At 41.1% G+C, this 23,338-nt stretch overlaps 1 protein-coding gene across 1 annotated transcript in view; it reads left to right on the top strand.

The window, feature by feature from the left end:
* PREX2 (phosphatidylinositol-3,4,5-trisphosphate dependent Rac exchange factor 2) overlaps window positions 1-23,338 on the top strand; it is a gene marked incomplete at both ends in the record, with an annotated part of 282,561 nt that overhangs the window by 32,775 nt on the left and 226,448 nt on the right. The window lies entirely within an intron of this gene.

Here is a 23,338-nt window from a genome sequence, read left to right on the forward strand (position 1 = left end):
AATGTTTGTGCTGAGTATCCGTGTTATTGAGCATAGTTGTAGTTCAGACATTCTCACTGCTCTTCAACATCCCGTTCTATGAATATATCACAATTTATCCATTCTATTCTTTTTTAAAATTAATTAATTAATTAATTAATTAATTATTTTTGGCTGTGTTGGGTCTTCATTTCTGTGTGAGGGCTTTCTCTAGTTGCGGCGAGCGGGGGCCACTCTTCATCGCGGTACGCGGGCCTCTCACTGTTGCGGCCTCTCTTATCACAGAGCACAGCCTCCAGATGCGCAGGCTCAGCAGTTGTGGCGCACGGGCCCAGTTGCTCCGCGGCATGTGGGATCTTCCCGGACCAGGGCTCGAACCCGTGTCCCCTGCATTGGCAGGTGGGCTCTCAACCACTGCGCCACCAGGGAAGCCCTATCCATTCTATTCTTGATGGACATTCGGGTGGTTTCCTGTTCTTGACTATTATGGACCGTCCTGCTATTAACATTCTTATAAATGTCTTTGGTAAATGTATGTCTGCCTTTCTGTTGGGTGGTTTTGGATTGTTTTATGACCGTTTTGTACGTGTTTGTTTTATCTCTATAAGTCGCCTATGTGTCATTTTAGAGTTTATTGACTAGGATTTATTTTTTCTTCCTCATCGTAGTGCCTAGCAAGCAGAGTTCAAGTATAGAGTGGTTATTCAGGAAATATATGTTGATTAGTCATTTGGAAGTCCTAAAGCACATATGCTTGGCTTCTCTAGAAAGTTCTGAATTAATCATAGAGTTTACATGCCAGTCTTTAAGTACAAAAGATAGGAAATATCCTTTTAATTAGACATTTCTGTTGAATTAATAACAGCTTATTGGAAAAATTTTCATCTGCCCAGAGCTATTGTTTGTTTCTTTGCAGATAGCATGAGAAAAAATTAGTTTGTTTCTTATAATATAAAAGAAAGGGCACTAGTAAACAGTTCAAGTTTATGTGTGTTACTATACCTAAGGGTTTTAAGCTTCAGTGAATTATTTGTTAGGATAGAACTAATAAATTATATTGGTGGATGTAACTTGAAAATAATCTTTAGAGTACATATTCTCCATTTTTATGAGTTATGTGTTTAGAGATGCATCATATCGTTTACTGTAATATAAATTAATGGGTACTAAAATTATAATTTTTTTTTCATATCTAATTAGCTTGAATTTCCTTGTTCTTTGCTTCTTTGTTATAACATTTGTAATATTTACTTTAAAAGTTGCAGTGATAAAACCATTCCAAATAAGCCAGGTCTGATTATTTTCAATCCCAGCACATTTACTTAAATGCCAATACCACATGGAAAAGTTTGACTCCAGTATGCCAGACTGTTTTTTCTTTTTCTTCCCCCAGGACAAAAAATGAGTGACATGGAAATTCAAATTAATGTCAGATGGTTTTATAGCCTGTGGGTTTTTTTTTTTAATGTGGTCATTAACTCTGAAGAATCGGAACATATAAAAAGATTAAAGAATCTTTTCAACTACCAAGCTTAAAATATATATGTTTACAAACAAATGCTGTGAATTTTCTATATTGGTTTATCCTTGCTCCTTTAATTGCTAGGTTTTTGTTATTTTTGTGTGTGTGTGGTACGCGGGCCTCTCACTGTTGTGGCCTCTCCCATTGCGGAGCACAGGCTCCAGACGTGCAGGCTCAGCGGCCATGGCTCACGGGCCCAGCCACTCCGCGGCATGTGGGATCTTCCCGGACCGGGGCACGAACCCGTGTCCCCTGCATCGGCAGGCAGACTCTCAACCACTGCGCCACCAGGGAAACCCTGTTTTTTTTTTTTAGTACTGTGATGTCTCTTGCATTTTCCCATTCATTTATTTATTCAGCATAATAAATATGAGTGTTTTCTGTGGGGCAGATACTATGCTGGGTCCTTCCATTTTCATAAACATGGCTCTTCCCTGGAGGAAATTACAGTCTACTGGGAATACCAGGTCTGTAGACAGGTATTTACCATATGACATCTAATAGATATCACAGAGATATTAGATATCATTGAATAGAGCAAAGTAGGATCAGAGCAACTCATTCTGCCTAGGGCTTAGGGTTAGGGTTAGGGAAGAAAATTGTACAGAGCAGGTAACCTTGGAACTGAGACTTGAAGGAAGTATAAGAATTTGAACAAAGAAGTAGAGGGAAAGATCTTCTATGCAAAGGCAGTAGCATAATACATAGGTGCAGAGCTGAGAAAGGTTTGCATGTTCAGCAAACAGTGGTAAGTTCCATTTGCTTAGAGCTTAAGGCACATTGGAGTGAAGAGGAGGCGGGGAGGAGCGGGGATGAAGTAGGTTACGGTTCTCACTGCCAGAAACGAAGGGTAGTCTTCACCCAGGTGTCTCCCATCCTCTTGAACTTGAAATATGGCAGTAACCTGGGACCTGGTAATCCTTTGTGGAATTGGCAGGAGTTGAAGAGAAGGTAGGCTTTTGACCAGCAAAGAGAATAGGATCAAGTGTTCCAAAAAACAAACAAAAAAGAATATGAAAAATGGGGGAGAAAACCCCAGACTCTTCTCAGAACAGTAAGTAGATCAGTTGATTGTTCTTAAAGTAGAGGTGCTCCAGATGAAATGGGAACACCCTTAGGACGGATGCGTCCACGGAGTGCTGGGGGGAACACTGAGCATGGCCTGCTTTATTTCTTCATCCTACCCAGTGACCCGGATGAAGTCACAGAGGGCAATTGGATGCAGCAACAGGATGATTTTTAATAGGAGGATACAGTGGCCTGAAAACGGAGAAAGTAAAATTTAAAGGCACAAATACAAATTTCTAAAATTGTACACTTACTGAGAAAAAGATGTTAGGTGTTTTAAGCAAATGTCTAAAAGAAGGGAACAGTATTATGAGATTGTTAAGGAAGTAAATGTCATCTTCCCAGAGAGACCTGGATAAAGGGAGGTGAAAGTGTCTCTTGCCCTCCATCAAGACATTTCATTTTGTTCTGGACCCCGTATTTTAAGAGATCATTACAGAGAGGAGAATGGCCAGGGGAAGGCAGCCAGGGCCCTCAAAGGTGTGGGAACAGTATTGCAGGCAAAACAGATAATGAAACAGAGGCTGTAAACCCTCTAATTGAATAAAAGACAAGACAGTTGTTGAAAACAAGAATTGTCCAGAGGGAAGACAGCAACCACTACATAAAATCCAGGGAGTAGACTGAGTTCTATGATAAGATGATTTTTCTAATGATTTTCGTTGTGAGTAGGGAGGTCAACAACATGGGGATAAATGCCTCTAAGATAATGAGTTCCTTGCGGACTGGGAGTGTTCGAGTTGTGAATGGGTGCCTACTTGCGCGTTGTGGGAGTTTCACCTAATGACCTTCAGTGTTGATAGAAGATGTCTGAGACTGTAAAACATGACACTCTTGATGTCCTCAAGAGGATGACTGGTGGGAAATGAGTTGCTAAATTGAGATGTATTCAGTCATCATTGCGGCCACTAGGAAATGAGTGCTTGTTAATACCTGTCTCAACTGGGCACTTCACACACACTGTCTGACTTGATCATCACTACAAACTTGGATGGTGGGTTTTATTTTATCCACCCCTCCTTTGATCAGGAGAGACATAGAAGTTAAGTAAATTGAGTCCAGCTGTGACATTTCCTAGCTGTGTCATGTCGAGAGAGCTAGGTAGTGTCTCTGCGCCTCAGATCCACCATCTAAAAGGGTGGATTATAATCATGCTCGCCACATAGTTATGTTGTGAGCGTTGAATGTGTCTGGTACCTAACAGATGCTTAATAAAAGTTTGCTATCATATTATCATTTTTATTATGGCTCCAAAGCTCATGCTGCTTGTACTGCAGCACTTTAATTCCCCCTCAGGTAACAGTGGATGGAAAGGAATGTGACAGTTAACAAAAGAACTATTGAGAAATATTAGAATCTTCATTCTTTTAAAAAATTTTTTATTTATTACTTATTTATTTATTTTTGGCTGCATTGGGTCTTCGTTGCTGCACACGGGCTTTCTCTAGTTGTGGCGAGCAGGGGCTACTCTTGGTTGCGGTGCGCGGGCTTCTCATTGCAGTGGCTTCTCTTGTTGCGGAGCACGGGCTCTAGAGCGCAGTCTCAGTAGTTGTGGCACGCAGGCTCTAGAGTGCAGTCTCAGTAGTTGTGATGCATGGGCTTAGTTGCTGCACGGCAGGTGGGATCTTCCCAGACCAGGGCTTGAACCCGTGTCCCCTGCATTGGCAGGCGGATTCCTAACCACTGCGCCACCAGGGAAGCATCTTCCCAGATGCTTCCAGAATCTTTATTCTTTACAGGGAAAATGTTAGAGAAGCATGTGCTTCCCATTTGAGAATTTGGTAGAGTCAACAGTGGGAGTTGACGATCACATGGATAGACTTCCATTTTTATGTATAATACAGCTTGCGGTCCTTTCTCGTGTACATGACCTCTCAAAACCAATCTAAGATGCCACCTACTTTATAAAACTTTGTTTTCTGATCCCCAAAATGGAGTGGGATTATGTCTCTCTTTAATAAACCCCCTTAGAATGTTCTTATGTGTTTATTATTTTCCTGCCTCAAATAATTGTTACTTGTAGACTTATCCTCTTCGGAGCACCTAAAACTCGGTTTTGGTCTGGCCTTTAACATGTTCTTTGTGGTATTTCTTGGAATACCTCAGTTTTTGTATGCAGATACTCAAGTCTTTATTTGAATTGAGCCACATTATTAGGCTTTAATCTTGATCCCTTTTTTCCTGATCCTTTTAGACAACACTAAAAGGCCTCTGCATCTCGCAGGCTACAGGTTCTCCCCAGCACTGCCCAGCCAGGCTGCTCAGTGATGTTTGCTCGTACAGGTGCTTTGCAATCTCTCTCCTCTCTCCATCCTCAAGATCACTTAGTTTGTACTCTAGAAGTCTCATACCTGAGTTATTGTAATAGCTTCCTGATTGAGGTTTCTGCATCCATTCTCAACTCAAAATGTCCCCTCCTCTGTAATAGTGAAATTTCTATACAGAGAGGTGCCCATATTCATTTGCCTAGGATGTCCCCAGGGGAAGTTCCAAGCAGTTTAGCTGGCCCAGAGGGCCATCCATGATCTTTCTCCTACCTGACTTTCATCAGCATCTCTTCCCGCCCTCTCCCTTCTGCCAGACCCCTTGAACTTTTTTTTTTTTTTTTTTTTGAGGTACGCGGGCCTCTCACTTTTGTGGCCTCTCCCGTCGCGGAGCACAGGCTCCGGATGCGCAGGCCCAGTGGCCGTGGCTCACGGGCCCAGCCGCTCCGCGGCATGTGGGATCTTCCCGGACCGGGGCACGAACCCATGTCCCCTGCATCGGCAGGCGGACTCTCAACCACTGTGCCATCAGGGAAGCCCAGACCCCTTGAACTTTATGCTGCAGAAGTACAAGATGGTTTTTTTCACTTGTTTACTCACTCTCTGATTATCCACTAAATATTACTGTGGGCCTTCTATGTAGATATTAGAGACATGGGCTCTGGATCCTCATGGTCTAGGTAGAAGCTGTGTGATGGTAGAAGAGGTTCTTCATTTCTATCTCCTTCAACTTGCACACCTGTCAGATGGGGCTGATATTAGTGCCCAAGTCTAGATTGTTGTGAAGATTGAGTTAATACATGTCAGGAGCCTAGCACAGTGCCTGGCACATCGTAGACATACATCAGTCTCACCCTGTGGTCCGTCCTGCTCTGAGAACCTGTATCATCCCAGTTTGAAAAATTTCTGTCTATTCTTTAGAATCCTCTTAAAGCATCAGCTTCTTAGTAAAGCCTTTCCGTGCAACCCTTTCCATCCTCAGAACGATCTGATCACTCCATCTTCTGTGCCTTGAAAATACGTTTATATGCAACACACTTTGATGCAAGTATTTTTATACATGTCAGTGTTCCCTTCTAGATTTTAAACTCAAGAGGACAAAGACTGATTTATTTGTCATTCATTCCCTAGAAGCTGGGTCAGTGCAGGGCACATAGTATTCAGTAAATAATGTTGAACTGTGTTTTTTGAATTGAACAGCAAAGCACTTTTTGACATAAAGTGGTGGTGGTATTGAATGTCAAGATTTTGGACTCAAATCCAGGGCCCTTTGTCACCATGTCTTGCTGCTAAGCACACATATATACATAGCTCTGCATGTGTGGTTTGATTAGTATATGCTCGATTAAATAAAATCATTTCTGGGAGTTTTCCATTTATTGAACTACTTCTGGTGGACATGAATTTCTTTGAATTCCCACATAGACATGCCAGCCAGGAGTCGTGGTGTTTCGGGGCCAAGGATCTGTTGCTGTTCCCCTGGAAGACGCACATGTCGGCGGGTTCAAGCTGTGCTTTAATCAACAGGAGCTCAGACACTCCTTGATGGGAAGTACAGCTGAGGATTCTTTCAAGTGCACCGGCAGATCATGCTGAGTGCTTTTCTGGGTCATGTTCGTTTCATAAAAACAGTCAGTTCCCAGCCTTCCCAGAAGAGGAAATGCTGAAGGTCCCTAGCTGCAGTGCGGGGCGAGGAGGAAACCAAGGACTGAGTGGGGAAGGGGCCCACTGCTTGTCCTTTCTTTGGCAAGTCACAGGCAGGCACTCCGCCCAGTCACACAGGTCCCCACACGGCGGCTTTCAGGCAAAATTGGTGCCGCTGCTTAAATGCAGAAGGTCTTTTTCTTTTTCCTTTTGTAGCGACCACGTTGTTCCAGTGACCAGAGCAACACGACATAGAAGCAGAAAAAAACACCCCAAGTTCTTGCCAGCTGCCAGGCAGCGAAAATGCTTTTGGATATTTGCTGTATGCTTCCCATGTTGATTTCCTAATCATGAGTTGTTTTCAAAGCCAACCACAATAGCATCCTGAACACTCATCGGTATTTGGTAGGTTTTGCTGCCAAGCTCATTAACAGATTTCGATTTAGAGGAATGAGGATAAAGGGGATGCTTTTGGTAAAGCAGTAGCTTGGTGGGAAATTTGATTTTTCTCCATTTGAGTTGTTATTTCTGATTTTTGGACACAGTGTTATAGATGTTAATTCTTCTGGCTGTGTTTGTTTTAACACATGCAGTTTTTAGATTATACTTAACCTTGATGCTAATATATTTGCAAGGGATATTACCCAAGTTATCTTTTTAAAAATCTGATGAATTATTGAGAGGTACTTCACTTTGGACCTAAACATCACGATTAGAGCAGTTTATCTCTGATCATGCGCTCTGATGATTTACTTGTGCGCTGATGAAACCTAATTTTCCTTATTGTCAGGGATGGGAAAACTGTTTGCTGTGGAACTCCAGAGCTCTCACTGCTATGCAGGGCAGCCTGTGAATCCTGAAATCAGAGGCAGAGAATTCCTAGGATGCCTGTTGAGTATAGGTGACTGCAAGGGAAGGAGGCAGGGCAGCTCTTCCCTGGATGGCCAGACTCATTTGGGAGGGGGCAGCAACAATGAAGCTGCAGGCGGTGGTTTGAGAGGGATGTCAGGGCCGGGCATTCAGGCTTGGCTGCTCCTGGGGTCATTCGTTGACCTGTGGACGTGGGGCTGCTCCATCCACGCAAGCAACTGGTGGTACCCAACAGAAATACCCAGAGTGATGTCTCTTTAATTCTGTTCTCAGGACCATGAGGTTTCTAGCAGGGAACTCAGCTCTCCTTGAGGCTTTCAGGAAGCCTTGTGAATAGGAAGACACATGTAGTGATGGGAAGATCTCTGGCCATATGTCGCTTGGGAGATGGAAGCTCAAGGTTAGTGCCACTTGGTTGGCAAAAAAGTATTGAGAGAAAAGTTCATTTTCATAACGCTTCCTTTGGCTAGAGACAGGAGAAATGGGGAAAAGATGGATATATTTTTCTAGGATCTCTTTTGGGCTAATCTAGTTATGCTAATGAGAATGATTTAGGGTACCAGGCACAGTACCAAGTGCCTTGTGTGAGTAAACGTTTCATTCTCACAATAATCCAGTGAGGTAAACACTCTTATTCTCCCTTTCTTACAGATGGGACATTGATGTGCGGAGAGATTAGGCAATTGCCCAGGATCACCCGGCGCTGGGTTGAACCATGTCTTGCGATGGAGTCCCTGCTCTTAGCCAGTGCACTCTAGTGCCTGGGCATGCAGGGGTTATAGATATTATCTGTAGTATCTGGATTGGTCTCTGAGCTTTCTGTAACACTTCCATGGAGCATTTATCTCACTGGGTTTAAGACATTGATTTCCATTTGTATGACTTCTGTCATTCTGCAGAGGTTGGACTTTGTACTACGCTGGCGCCAGGGACCTTATGAAGTTGTAGGACATGGTGCCAGCAACCCGGGGCTGAAAATAACAAGAAGATGGGGAGCTTCAAGGATCCCTATGACCCTTTTCAGCTCTTGTCAGAGGACTAGAGCTACTATTTTGTGCCACAGTTTAGAATTCACTGAAACCAAAATTAAAGATGATTAAAAAATCCCCAAATCACTCATTTCTGATGTGCTTAGATCTGCTTTCTTTTATCATCAATATTTCCATCTTTCCAGGACGGTGTAAAGTCAGTCAACTCTCCCTAAATGTTAAGCTAGTGATGCATTGGGCTGGCAATGCTAAATAGATCAATTCAGAGCCACTATTGGCATTTTAAGCTTGATTCTTTTTCTGTGTACTGTCTGGGCGCCTTTAGAATGTTTATTATTCCTCTCCAGCCCACCGTGATCCTGCAGGGATTCTGGGGTTATCTCTCCATGAGGAGAGCTATGTGCATTGGGTACAGAGTTTCAGTTACCAGATGTGTCCAGAGTGAAGTCACAGACTGGCATTGAGAGGCCCCTCCAATTCCAGGTTCAGCTTCACCTCCTGCCTTGCCCCCATCCTCCACCTTATGCACTGGACTGATGGTCTGTCTTCAAACAGACCTGGTAGGTAGCTTCTGCCTCTGGGTCTGGCCTCACATGGCTTTCTTTGCTAGAAATGCCCTTTCCCCGACCTCTTCCTGCCTGTGGAAGCCCTTCCCGGTCTGGGAGGCTCCAACTCCATCTTTTCTAAGCAGCTGTCCAGGATCCCCTGCATTTAACCTCTCCCTTCCCTATACTCTGATGATTCTCATTTCTAGACTGTCACTTCCTCAGGCAAGCCTCAAATCAGGTATTTGTGAATGGGTCTGTCTTCCTCATTAGGGATTCTGGAGGACTGGAAATTGTGTGTGTGTGTCTGTACGTGTGTGCACATGTGAACTCACATGCATGTGCACACAGCATCTCTGCCATGCCCATAAGGCAGAATCGCAGCCACTCGAAGGTGCTTTTTCAGTTTGAAAGACCCCCTCCACCCTTCCCTTTCACTTTTTGCCTCTTTTATTTTTTTTTATTTTTTGCGGTACGCGGGCCTCTTACTGTTGTGGCCTCTCCTGGTGCGGAGCACAGGCTCTGGACGCGCAGACCTAGCGGCCATGGCTTACGGGCCCAGCCGCTCCGCGGCATGTGGGATCTTCCCGGACCGGGGCACGAACCCGTGTCCCCTGCACCGGCAGGCGGACTCTCAACCACTGCGCCACCAGAGAAGCCTAACTCTTTGCCTCTTTACATAACGGAAGCCTCGTCCTGATACCACAGAAAAGATCTGAGCACTTCAACCTTCTAGTCCTACAGTTTTGGATCATCTCTCTTGCCATTCTTTTAATTTCCAAGATGCTGCAGAGCCCACAACTGCCTAGCGTCTGTCTCCGACCTCCTCCCTCTCAGCTCTCCTCCTTTTCCCCCCTCCCCCTGCTGTGCAACCAGGACTAAATTTAGAGCAGCAGGATTGATGATGGTGGGAAGTGCATGAGAGTGAAGGCAGGCTGCGGCCGGTGCCCCTCTGGCATTATTATCTGCCCCCATGGCATTATTTCAGTTATGCTGATGAAGAAACTGAAGCTCGCGGTGATGATGGAGTGCAGCTGGGATGTGAAGCCACATTTCTCTACCCGAAGCCCGTGTTCTCTCCCCTGCTCTCCCTACGACCCTCGAGCCCTGATCCTCTGCCTGGCGCCAAGGACTCCTCACTCCACCGCGTCCTGGCCGCTGTCCTCTGCGAGAGAGAGGGGTTGGGAGCCCCACCATGCAGAGAGCGAGCCACCCACCGAGGTCCTGCCATGGATAGCGGAGGAGCCCATGACTTGTCTCCATCACACCATCTCCCGACTGCCACCGAAGAGAGACAGGACGTGTTTCCTGGCTTCCGTGTCCCCGGGGTGGCTGCCCACTATTCACCTTTAATCTTCCAGGCCCCCAGCCTAGAAGTGGAGTCTGGGGCCTAAGGAAGGGGGTCTCTTACTTGATTAGCTTATCCTTTTGTGAAAAGTTGGAATCTCAGAAGCTTCCAGAAGCTAGCAGGGATTGTATACGTGACAAGTAGGTGGCGGTAACTGGCAAATCGGAGAGAGCCTGTGTCCCGTTCAGCGGGGCAGAGATACACAGCTCCAGACAATGTTGCTAAGAGGGGGTGTGGCCCCCGTGTTCCCAGAACGCCTGCTTTTCCAGAATAAGCTGGAATTCTGGATTTTTATCTGAGTTTTCCAAATTTTTAAAACACAGAGCCAGCAAATCAATTGGGTGTGGACCAGATTTCCAGGCTACCGTGTTGTGACCTCTGCCTGGGAACCTGACTGCTGGCTGCTACTTCATGTGATCTGCCTGCCCCCTAGATACCTGGATTTGTGACCCGTGGTTTGGAGAAAGGAGAGCAAAATTAATAAATGAGATATAGATATGGTAAAAAAGAAAAGAAAGCTAATATTTCGTAAAAAAGATTCATGCTAAAATAAGTGGAGTCGAAATTTATATTTAAATATAAGTGGCATTTTAATTTAGTGACTAGAAAGAATATTAGAGGACCTTAAAATATTTTTCCTCCAAATTAATTGGTTATCTCTCTACTAAATTTTGTTTAAGAATGGTTTTTAAATGTCTTTTTAGAACTTTTAAATATTGAATATTCTAAGAATTAAAAATTTCCAGATCTGGTTAAACATTAGATTACTAATTTTTTTTTTATTTTCTTAACGTAAAATTACTTGAATGACTAGTGTTTTTATTACTTTGCCATTCTGGATACATTCCTGTAGTTTTATAAGTATTTGAACGTTTAACCAAATTAGCACAGAGCTTACACATTATTAGCAATATCTTAATAATGTTGCTCTATATTTCATGCAAATCTATTGACGATTTTGCCATTTTTAAGTAGCAAACTTATGACTTTACCATAGCAATTTAAAGTTGTTTTAGTACTAAGTAAAAATAGCTTATCTGTCCTTTTAAAATGACTTAATCTGGTATTGCTAAATTCAATCATCTTCTGAAGATTCAAAATTATTACCCCTAAGGCTGTGGAAATGTCCTAAATAGGCATTTTAAATAACCTATATAGGGACACACTTTAAGAAATACCACATTCCATAAAAATTGTCTCCATATTTTTCTAAATATGTAACTCACATGTCCAAGATGCGGACATGTTTACAAAATGAATACTTTCTGCCAGATGAAGCAATAATTTCTGGGTTTTAAAGCTTCCTGAGTTGCTCATCTGTAAAAATGTGAACCTCTGCACTGAATTTGTGAGCGTCTTGGAGTTGCTGGATAGGGCAGGTGCTGCCTGTACTGTGCATCAGTGGTTCTAAAGCCTGTCTGTACGTTAGAATCACCTGGAAAGCTTTCCCAATATACCCAGATCCACCCGCAATAGATCTGATTTACTTGGCTTAGGGTAAGGCCTGGGCAATTTTTTCTTTTGTTTTTAAATGTTCCCCAGATGGTTGTAATGTGTAGCCAAGGATACGAACTAGCTTTGACCTTAGAGGAGAATGACAGTGTGACTGATATGGTGTCACTGAGTTTCAGCAGTGAGTACCCCTCACTCAAGGTCCCCGGCAGCCTACCTAGATCATGCTGGACAGGCTGCCTTGGCCTAAGCTTGGAAGCCTTCTGGAGGTTACAGCTCTGTATGCCTGATGCAATGCAGTAGTGGGAGTTGTATCTATCCCTTTTTGTATGTTGTGTGTTTTCCTTAATAATAAGTGCACTGGGCTATGTGCTTCATATTGGAATTATATTCAGTTTCCCCAACAACTCTGCAAAGTAGTTGTAATTATTATAAGTTTACAAGGAGAAAACAAGAGCAGAAAGAAGGAGGGACATGATATGACCAAGCTCACACAACCAATAAGTGGTAGAATTTAAACCTGGGTAGTCTGACTTAAGTTCATATGCTTAACCTTCATACCAAGGAGTTCAAATAAAACATTTACAGGGTGAGGCAGGGAACAAAAACGAGCAAAGCTGCTTGGGGGTAAACATTAGGGAATGGTGGGGACTGGGGCACACTGAGGGGCACCACCACTCAGCTCTAGCCAGTTGCTGCCAGGCAGGCATGTGGCCCTCAGTATAACCATAACATCTGATTTTTTAAGAGGTAATCTAAAAATCTGGAATATTTAATGTTAGTCTTTCTCAACTTTTAAACATAGCAAGCCCCTGTTACAAATTATACTGCTTTTTGCCCTTACTTCAGGAAAGCCCTAGTCAAGGATAGAAGTATTGAAAAGATAGTACAGCAATGCATCAAGCTCTTTGATAAGGGAGCATGTAGATTCTTTTGATGAGAGACTGGTTTTTCCATAGACAGGGCCCATATTGACCTACACTAACTGTTTGTCTTACTTTCTCCAGAACTGGTATAGACTGGTCTTCTGTGAGGCCAAAGCTAAGCTGCGTGTGCAGGAATGTTACATAGGTCTGAAGGTTAAATCAAGGACATATGCTCAGTTTCTTTGCCATTTCTGTGGTTCAGTAAGGATGAGGGTATCGCAATGTCATAGACACAGGTGTTAAGATACAACCCTCCCCGCCAACTTAACATCCTGGTTTTTCTCTGTTTTCATGGATAAATTCCAAAGTTTTGTGCTTGTGTATTAATTAGTCTCAGCTGAGAAGTATGATTAACATTTCCTTAGTGTTTATTCATTCAGCAAGCATGTAGGCTGAGAAACATTTAAGAACTTGGAGAAATAGAGTGTTTCAGAATTTTATGGAACACTGCTTAAACTCTGATTAGATCAGATACTGAGTCTTAAAAAAAAACATTTGAGACTGAGTGTTAATGATAAGCAATTTTTAAGACCTATTTCCTTTTTAATGTTCTAATACAGCATATAATGGTTTAGGCGTTCTTAAAAACAGGGCAGTGTTTTCCAAGAAAAATCATTGTTAATGGCATCACAACCATAGGATCTGAATGTTAGCACCTTGATTTAGAAGTAGTCAAAGCTTACTTTCTGTAGCCTCTTTAGTAATGATTTGAATTCCATTAGTTTGGGTTATTCATCTGATTATAATAGGAACTGTCTTCTTGTTAGAGGAACCAAAGTGAGTTCTTTCAGAGGGTTTAGGGGCTCATAACTGGTGCCTTAGAAAAACAGGGGCAACGTAATTAGTTATTCTGAAGGAAAAACTGTAGTTGAACACATTTCAATTGGAAATTCTGAGCTTATGAAAAAAATTGCAGTGTTTACTTTAAAAATAATATTTGAAAGTTGTGAACTATTTATTTCAGAACTTGAACCACTTGAAACTATCCTTTGCTTATGTTTGTAAACAGATTTCACAATGTTTTAATTTTTCTTAATGATGTGGAAACAATTATTAACAATGGTTCTAGATATGTAAGTATTTATAAATGGATGTTTGATCATCTAAGAGTTCTGTTCTTTTAAAAACAGATAGTTTCTCAAATTAATGCCCCTCTTTGGCTATATTTTCTGACCATGTAGCATATTTTATTAGACTGTATCCCTTCTCCAGATAATAGCATCCATTTGGAATCAGATGATTGAGGATGAGATGTCTAATTTGTAATTATAATTCTTGTTTCTTAGAAAGAATACTGTATCTTACAACTACTTTTTGAAATTTTAGAATATTACTTCAGTTCACTAGCTATTTATTGAGCATTTTATACAGTGCTAATCACCATGGAGACACCCAAATATAAGATTAAATGTCCAATAAACATTTTATCCAATAAATTCAATTGGCCATTTAATTAAGATAAAATATAGGTCAAAGGATTAGAGGAAATCTTCATGGGCAAAGAGGGCTTTGGTCTAGACCCTGAAGGATGGATTGAGTTTATACAGATAGGTAGATGCAGTTCTCATCATAAATAGCACTGGTGACTAAAGGAAGAAGTGATTAGAGTCACAGGATGACTTGAGGAGGATAAATGGCTGAGAGATAATATTAAAAAAGGTTGATTAAGTTCTGTAGAAATGATGCATAATAATTATATATAACTTTAAACTGATTATTGCTTATCTGCTGTCATCCGGTCCTGGGTGATTCTATTGGTTAAAGCATACATCTAATGTAAGCAAGACCTACATGTTTTCTTCTGTTCCAAGGCCGTAGATGCTCTTACTGTCTCAAAAATGTGTTGTGCTGGTCATCACTGGGTGGGCTGGCTGAGACCACTGCTGACATGCGACAGGAGAAAGGCCCAGCCCAGGAATCATCTTATTGGCATAGACACTATAACAAAAATCCAGTTGTTGGAGTTGTCCTAATGTTGTTACTGAATGTATTATTGTAAGTTTTGTGGTGGAGAAGAGAGGAGATTCTTTCACTTTACAGCATTTTGATGTCAACTAATTGGTTTTTAAAAACCTTGAATGAAATAGCTTCCTGTGATTGAAAAAGATAATCAAGATGATTATGAATTTCTTTCACATAATCATATATTAAGCAATTGTTGGAAAATTTGAATTCAGAGAAGAACACTGGAGAAAAGAAATAGTTACGCCAGATGGATTTAGTATGCTTTTGTTAAGCATCTATTATGTGTAAGGTCCTGGGCTAGATTCTTTAGGAGAATCTGAAACAGATTTCATCCTAGTCTTTAAGAACTTTCTCAGTAAGTAGCTTTGCTGACTAAACTTTTAGGAGAACTACTTCACCATGAGGTCCAGGCAATCATTTAACACATCTTTGTGATCTTGAGCTAAGTGCCAGTCAGTGTAACATCCAGGGGGATTTTAAAAGTAAGAACTATCCCTGGAGAGGAGCTAGGGGTTAGAGCCTAGAAGACATTTTACGCTAAAAAGTTCTGTAAAGTTTTAACATAATTTGATATGTGTATAATTCTACCCTAAACTTAAATTTTAAATGTTTTGAGGGGGAAGATTTCTCTTTCCTTTTATCTTTTTTTCATTTTCTTTTGTCTCCCGTTCTCTCCCCTCCACAGTTTTCTCTTCACACCTTTTCTTTTCTTTTAGACTAATTCTGGTGCACTGTTTACATCCACTGTGCTCTATGCACAATGTTACATAATAAATGTTTTATGGATAATGAAACTATAAATTTTAGAGTTATTGTAAAGCCACAGAATAGAATTTAAATGGCTTTTCATGGTTAAATTTTTTTATGATTAGTGTAATGCATAACGTTTTCTTAAAAGCCCTTTTGATTATTGAATTTAATTTTTTATTTTCACTGATACATATCACAAACAGAATATGATATAAATTCTTGGTTTGAAGGTAATTGATGATTGACACTTTAACTTATTTTTAGAGTATCATTTGTAGTCCTAAATAAAACTAGATATATGTACTTAAGTAATACTGCAACTTGAAAATAGCTATCTTTACATAACAGATAGACAAAATTAGTTTATTTTTACTGTGCTTCATTATCCAAGATACCACACCATGTTGAACCTATTTTTTTTTGAGAAGACTATTTACATTGAAAACTTTCAAATTGTCAACATGAGTGAAAAACTATTGAGTTGTTTTGTTAGGTGATAGGCAAATATTTACTTCATCAATTATAACTTAAGATACATCTTAATGGATAATATTTATGAAAAAAATTGTTGTGCTCACTTGTGTTTATAGTACATAGTGAGAACATAATTTGTTTATCTATTAACTACTTGATAAACATTTATGTTGTTTCCAGTTTTTCTCTATTATGAATAAAGCTGCCATGAATGTTTGGACATGAATCGTTGGGTTGATATATCTTTCCATTTTGGGGGTTAAATTCCATGTAGTTGGATTGTTGGGTGATATGGAAAATGTATGATTAACTTTATAGGAAACTTTTTCAGAGTGGCTGTGCTTACTAGTTTGCATTCTCATGAGGAAGGCATGAGAGTTCCAGCTTCACATCCTTGCCAACACTTGGGATTCTCAGTCTTTATACTTTTAGGTCATGGTGTTTAGTTAGTGTTACTTTCTTCTCATTTTTTTTTTTTTTTTTTGTGGTATGCGGGCCTCTCACTGTTGTGGCCTTTCCTGTTGTGGAGCACAGGCTCTGGACGCGCAGGCTCAGTGGCCACGGCTCACAGGCCCAGCTGCTCCGCACCATGTACGATCTTCCCAGACCGGGACACGAACCCGTGTCCCCTGCATCGGCAGGTGGACTCTCAACCACTGTGCCACCAGGGAAGCCCTCTTATTCTCATTTTAAGTTTCATTTTCCCGATAGTTAATGATCTGAAGTACCTTTTCATGTGCCTATGGACGTTTCCGTATCTTTTTTAAAAAAATATTTATTTATTTATTTGGCTGCATCGGGTCTTAGTTGCGGCACGTGGGCTTTTCGTTGCGGTGCATGGGCTTCTCTCTAGTTGTGGTGCACAGTCTCCAGAGTGCGTGGGTTCAGCAGTTGCAGTGCACGGGCTTTCTAGTTGTGGCGCACAGGCTCTAGAGTGCATGGGTTTAATTGCCCTGTGGCATGTGGGATCTTAGTTCCCTGACCAGGGATTGAACCCATGTCCCCTATATTGGAAGGCGGATTCTTAACTACTGGACCACCAGGGAAGTCCCCTCCATATCTTTTTTGTGTTCACATTTTTACCCATTAAAAAAAATTGGGTAGTGTTTCTTTTTATTATTGGTTTGTAGGTATTCTTTATATATTCTACATAAGGGTCCCTTGTCAGATATATGTATTACAGAATTCCCCAGTCTGTAGCTTGACTGTTAATTTCCTTAATTAATTGTGTTCTGGTGGGTACAAAAGCTTTTAATCATGATAAATTCTATTTTACATTTTTTAATAATTAGTACTTTTTTTGTCCTAAAATGTTTGCTAATTCCAAGATGCTGGTGTATTTTCTATTTTTTCTGCAAGTTCTGTATTTCTTACAGATTTAGGTCTGTGATACAGCTATGATTAATTTTTATGTAAAGAATGAAGGAATTAAGGTTTGTTTTATTTTTTCCAGATGGATATACAGTTCTTCTGGAAACATCTATTAAAAGACATTTCTTTCTCCATTGACTCCAATTAGCATATTATTGAAAAATCAATTAAACTTTATGTTTGAGGTTATATCTCTACTCTCTATTCTGTTCCAAAGATTTATTTGTCTGTCCTATGCCCATGATGCCTTATCTTGATTACTCTAGCTTTAGAGTAAATCTTGAAATTAGGGAATATAAGTTTTTTAACTGTTTTTTTTTTCAAGATCGTTTTGGCCATTCTAAGTCTTTTGCATTTCCATATAAAAATTCAGAAACAGCTTGTCAATTTCTTCAAAAGAATCTACTGATATTTTGACTGAGTTTGTGATAAATCTATGATCAATTTTAGGAGAACTGATATCTTACAAGTATTGAAACTTCCAATCCATAAGCATAGTATATCTTCAATTTTTTTAGATCTCTCTAGCTTTCAGCAGTGTTTTATAGTTTTCAATGTAGCGATTTTTCAGTTCTTTCCTTAGATTATAACTGATTTTCTGATTATTTGATGCTATTGTAAATGACATTATTATTTTAAGCTTCTTGTTAATGGTGTTTTTTAAAGTTTTACCTCCACTTGTTTGTTCACTACTAGCTTCAAATGTTCTGAATATAGAAGCAAGACGTACTCTCCTGCAGGGCTTGGGATTGGAGCACTGATGAGGATCAGAGATCTCTTTACATTTTACAGCCTATTCGCCTGCTCTGCAAACAATATCTTGTGTTCCTGGGGAGTTTTCTTAGTGCCACAGTGCCATACCTGGCTTTCTGCATCCCAGAAGTTCTTCTTCCATCTTATTGTCCTGAGCCCAGCATTCAGAGAGCTGCTGTAGCGTGCATCAGGGCCATGGAGTGATTCTGCTCAGTTCTTCTTTCCAGTCCTCAGCTTTCATTGGGTCCCTGCCTTGCACAAGGGAAAGCCCTGTGTGCCTCACTGGGGATCTTTCTCAGAGTTCTTGCTCTGGCCTTCAACATTCAGAACACTAGCCTTCAGCACACTAGTCTTCCACATACTAGCCTTCCACACATTTCAACACTTGGTGAAGGCTTCTGGGAAAGAGTTTTCTGGTGAATGTGAACTTGGCTGGTGGCTGGGACTTCTTGGGATTTTATTTCCGATGCAGTTCTTTAACAGTTTAGCTAATTTCTCTGTATTCTGATCTATAGCAGATTCCTATTCCTTCTAATGATCTTCCAGTAGAGGTCTTTTCTCACTTATGGAATTTCTCACTATCTGGAATTCATTTCATTTCAAATTTTTTTGTATCATCAGCTCTCTGAAAAGTTATGATTTTATAGCTTATCTAACTTGTTCTCCTTGTTAGAGTGGAAGCAATGGTCTCTTGCAACTTTCTATATCCCAACTGAAACACAGAAGTTCTGTGCTAAGCTTTTAAAATATTCACTTAAGATGCATGGAGAAGACGCTAATTTTCTTAATATGATTGAGTCAACGGCTCTTTGTCCTAGTAGAAGCATTCAAAATACTTTTTATAATACATAAACTTATTGGTAATAGGTGTGCTTATTGGTAACATGTTCATAATGTGTGAAGCCAGGAAATTCAGACAGTATTCTTAGATAGATCTTTATATCATCCATATCCATTCTATTTATTTTTTTTCTGGAGCAGCATTTCCTAAAAACGTACTGCAAAGTGTGTGTGGTACTTACTAATTTTAAGGGATTTGGAAAATGTCACTAATCTGTTTAAAATCATAATGCTGATTTCATGGTGGAAAACAGTGTGTTGAACCATTAGTTTGAGAAAGTGGTAAATGTTACAGTTTGATAACTGGTTAAATATAGTTATCTGACAGTTTTGAATTAGGAATTTTGGGTCTCTGATAGTTTAGGGAAAATGTGCTAGTTAAGGAACTCACATTTTCACGTTGTACCAAGAACAGTTAGCTCTCTGGAGAGTGATGTTTAATTATTATCATTATCAACTGCATCAGTCAGCTTCAAAGGAGATTTTTATGCCACTTTTAATTCATTAGTACATTAGTCTTAAAAGATTTCTGAAGACTCTTTCAGGGGGACTGGGATTTCTCCTAACTATATCCTAAACCCTTATAAGCTGCTATATTCCTCTAAGTAGTAGTTTCTTAATACAATAACTTGATTAAAGCAAAATGACCCTTTAAGTATCTAAATTCCTCAGAGGGCAAAAGATAATTCAGATGGGACAGTTTTCCTAGGTGAAACCAGTGAGTAGTATGTCACCAGGAAGACTGTAGCATGCCCCTCGGAACAGCTGTAACTTGTTAACTGAAAGTCGGTACTCATTGTATTGTGTTCTTTATTGTGGTCTTCTTAACTTACATGCTGTAATTAGGATAAGAGGAAAGGATTTACAGAGAATTTTCTCCCATAAGCAATCTTCTGTTACAGAAATATAAGGTTGCTCAAATGCTGTGATTTTTATTCAGTTAGGGAAAAATCCAGTACAATCAAAGTTCAGTAGCTTTTTTTTTTTCTTTTAAATGTTGAGCCTTCTTTTAATTTATTTATTTTTCTAAATTTTTGGCTGTGTTGGGTCTTTGTTTCTGTGCAAGGGCTTTCTCTAGTTGTGGCAAGTGGGGGCCACTCTTCATCGTGGTGCGTGGGCCTCTCACTGTCATGGCCTCTCTTGTTGCGGAGCACAGGCTCCAGACGCGCAGGCTCAGTAGTTGTGGCTCACGGGCCTAGTTGCTCCGCGGCATGTGGGATCTTCCCAGACCAGGGCTCGAACCCATGTTCCCTGCATTAGCAGGCAGATTCTCAACCACTGCGCCACCAGGGAAGCCCAAAGTTACGTAGCTTTGAACAGAAGAGACTTATTCAATTTCTCTGCTAAAATATATGAAAACAGTGACATCCTTTCCAAGGCAGTCATAGGAACTTTGGAAATCAAATTTAGAAACTGAGTATAATTTGGTTTTATTTCAGCCTCCACATGAGGTCTCCTGACCTGACAGTTGTAACTTACCTGTGGGGAAGTGTGGGTCTAGCAATCCAGTGAGCAGTTGGAGACCTAGTGCTGGGTGAAGCAGGGACTGAATTGGGGCTCCTTTATTTCCTGGCTGTTTGACCTCGGAGAAGTTACTTAACCTTTGGGACTCAGTTTCTCCATTGCTGAAATGGAGCCAAGATTATACCCAACTCTGCAGGATTATTGAAGCATTCACTGAGGTAATTTGTATAGGGCTTCACATCACACTGAAAATAAAATGCCAAGTCATCACTGTGACCCCCACATCCTGCGTGGTCCACTTCACCCACTCTACCCTTCTTTTGGGTCCACATACCCCAGCTTCATCTACATCTGCTGTTCCCTTTGCCTACTCTTCCTTCCCAGATATTTCCATGCCTCCCCTTTTCAGCTCCTTACTGTTTCTCCTCAAATGATACCTCTCCAGAGAACTCTTTCCTGGCTCTCAGTTCCTCACTCTTCCTGTTAGTCTGTTTTATTTTTCTTCATAGTAATCACCACCATCTGAAACTGAGTTGTGCATTTGGTGGTTTATTTTTGCATGTCTGGTCCCCGGAATGCATGCTCCTTGAGGGGAGGGAATTGGCCTTGTTATCATGATCTATTTAGTACCTAGGACAGATATATAGAGGGTAGATATACACAGGGTAGATGACACAGGGTAGACATACAATGATTATCTCATCCTATGAGGATATTGTTCCTTTTGGGCTAGTGACAAGAGGTAAAATTGTATACATACTTCAGGACATATGCACTAGTTTCCCAGTGAGATGTCCACTCCCTATAGATTTCAGGATATATGGCTGAATATGAAATTTTGAAATGCAGTTCCCGCCATTATTCTCTGATCGGAAAGTACAGTTTTATAGTTGACATGGAGGAGGCAGCTCATTTGTAGTTTGCTGGTCCTTTAAGCTCTTGTGTCCTCTGCCTCCCCAGGGCCCCTGAAACAGTCCTGACCAAGCGGGAAGGGAAGGGGGATCACTGCCCACCCTGGGAGGCAGGGTCTGGAAGTAGTTTTTCTGTCCCAAATCGAGTGTCCTGGAAGGAGCTGGGACACGAATTTCCCCACTGAGCTTCAGGCTGATAATCTGCCCCAATGGTGTACAGCCAGACTATAAAATTAGGTTCTACCTCATTTCTGATTTTTTATCCCAGTTCATTTTCAGGTCTGGACCCTGACATTAAAGCCTACTGCATTAGGAAGAGGCCACGACAACAAGAGTTATTCCTCATGAGATCCCGCCCTCCCTCCTTCACACCCACTCATCTCACTCCACTCCAAGCAGCATCCCTTGGGGTCACTTTTGGACCAGTGACCATGCAGTACATACTCCCATTTCCATTAATACTTCACTGCTGCCTGAAGTCTACTTGCTGAGGTGCTTAGGACTTCCAGACACCCCCAAACATTGGGCCTCATTCCGATTAGGTTTCAGTTTACCATTCAGTTTATCCTTTACATGTGATTTGTACTTCCAAGCTCCAAGCTCTGCAGATAATTGCCCTAAACAGTGTTAGTTATCCACACTCAGCCTTGGAATAATTTCATTTACATCTTCAAAAGGCCACCTTGAAGACCTAGGATGATTCAAGTCCTCTGAAACCAAGAAACTATTGATGGATCAGCAATTTCAGGGGCTCGCTAGAGTTGGGCCCTGGGTACCAGTTGTGCAGAGAGGTGCTGACAAAGAAGCGGATGGCCTGGTGGGATATCCCGGCTGGCAGCCCTGCCATGTGGCTGACAGGGTCTTGGTGCTCTGGTTGGGTGTCAAGCCTGAGCCTTGGAGGTGGGAAAGCTGAGTTCAGGACATAGGACTACCAGAGACATCCTGGCCCCATGTAATATCAATCGGTGAGAGCTCTACCAGAGATCTCCATCTCAATGCTAAGACCAAGCTCCACTCAATGACCAGCAAGCTCCAGTGCTGGACACCCCATGCCAAACAACTAGCAAGACAGGAACATAACTCCACCCATTAGGAGAGACGCTGACTAAAATCAAAATAAGTTCACAGACACCCCAAAACACACCACTGGACACGGTGCTGCCCACCAGAAAGACAAGATCCAGCCTCATCCACCAGAACACAGGAACCAGTCCCCTCCACGAGGGAGCCTACACAACCCACTGAACCAACCTTACGCACTGGGAGCAGACACCAAAAACAATGGGAAGTATGAACCTGCAGCCTACGAAATGGAGACCCCAAACACAGTAAGTTAAGCAAAATGAGAAGACACAGAAATACACAGCAGATGAAGGAGCAAAGTAAAAACCCACCAGGCCAAACAAAGAGGAAAAAGGGAGTCTACCTGAAAAAGAATTCAGAGTAATGATAGTAAAGATGACCCATAATCTTGGAAATAGAATGGAGAAAATACAGGAAACATTTAACAAGGACCTAGAAGACCTAAAGATCAAGCAAAGAGTGATGAACAACACAATAAATGAAATTAAAAATTCTCTGGAAGGAATCAATAGCAGAATAACTGAGGCAGAAGAACGGATAAGTGACCTGGAAGATAAAATAGTGGAAATAACTACCACAGAGCAGAATAAAGGAAAAGAATGAAAAGAATTGAGGACAGTCTCAGAGACCTCTGGGACAACATTAAATGCACCAACATTCAAATTACAGGGGTCCCAGAAGAAGAAGAGAAAAAGAAAGGGACTGAGAAAATATTTGAAGAGATTATAGTTGAAAACTTCCCTAATATGGGAAAGGAAATAGTCAAGTCCAGGAAGCACAGAGAGTCCCATACAGGATAAATCCAAGGAGGAACATGCCAAGACAAATATTAATCAAACTATCAAAAATTAAATACAAAGGAAAAGTATAAAAAACTACAAGAGAAAAGTAACAAATAACATACAAGTTTATTTTAACCATAGGTTAACAGCTGATATTTCAGCAGAAACTCTGCAAGCCAGAAGGGAGTGGCAGGACATATTTAAAGTGATGAAAGGGGAAAACCTACAACCAAGATTACTCTACCCAGCAAGGATCTCATTCAGATTCGACAGAGAAATTAAAACCTTAACAGACAAGCAAAAGCTAAGAGAATTCAGCATCACCAAACCAGCTTTAC

The sequence above is a fragment of the Hyperoodon ampullatus genome, assembly GCF_949752795.1.
Source record: "Hyperoodon ampullatus genome assembly, chromosome: 17".
Lineage (NCBI taxonomy): Eukaryota > Metazoa > Chordata > Mammalia > Artiodactyla > Ziphiidae > Hyperoodon > Hyperoodon ampullatus.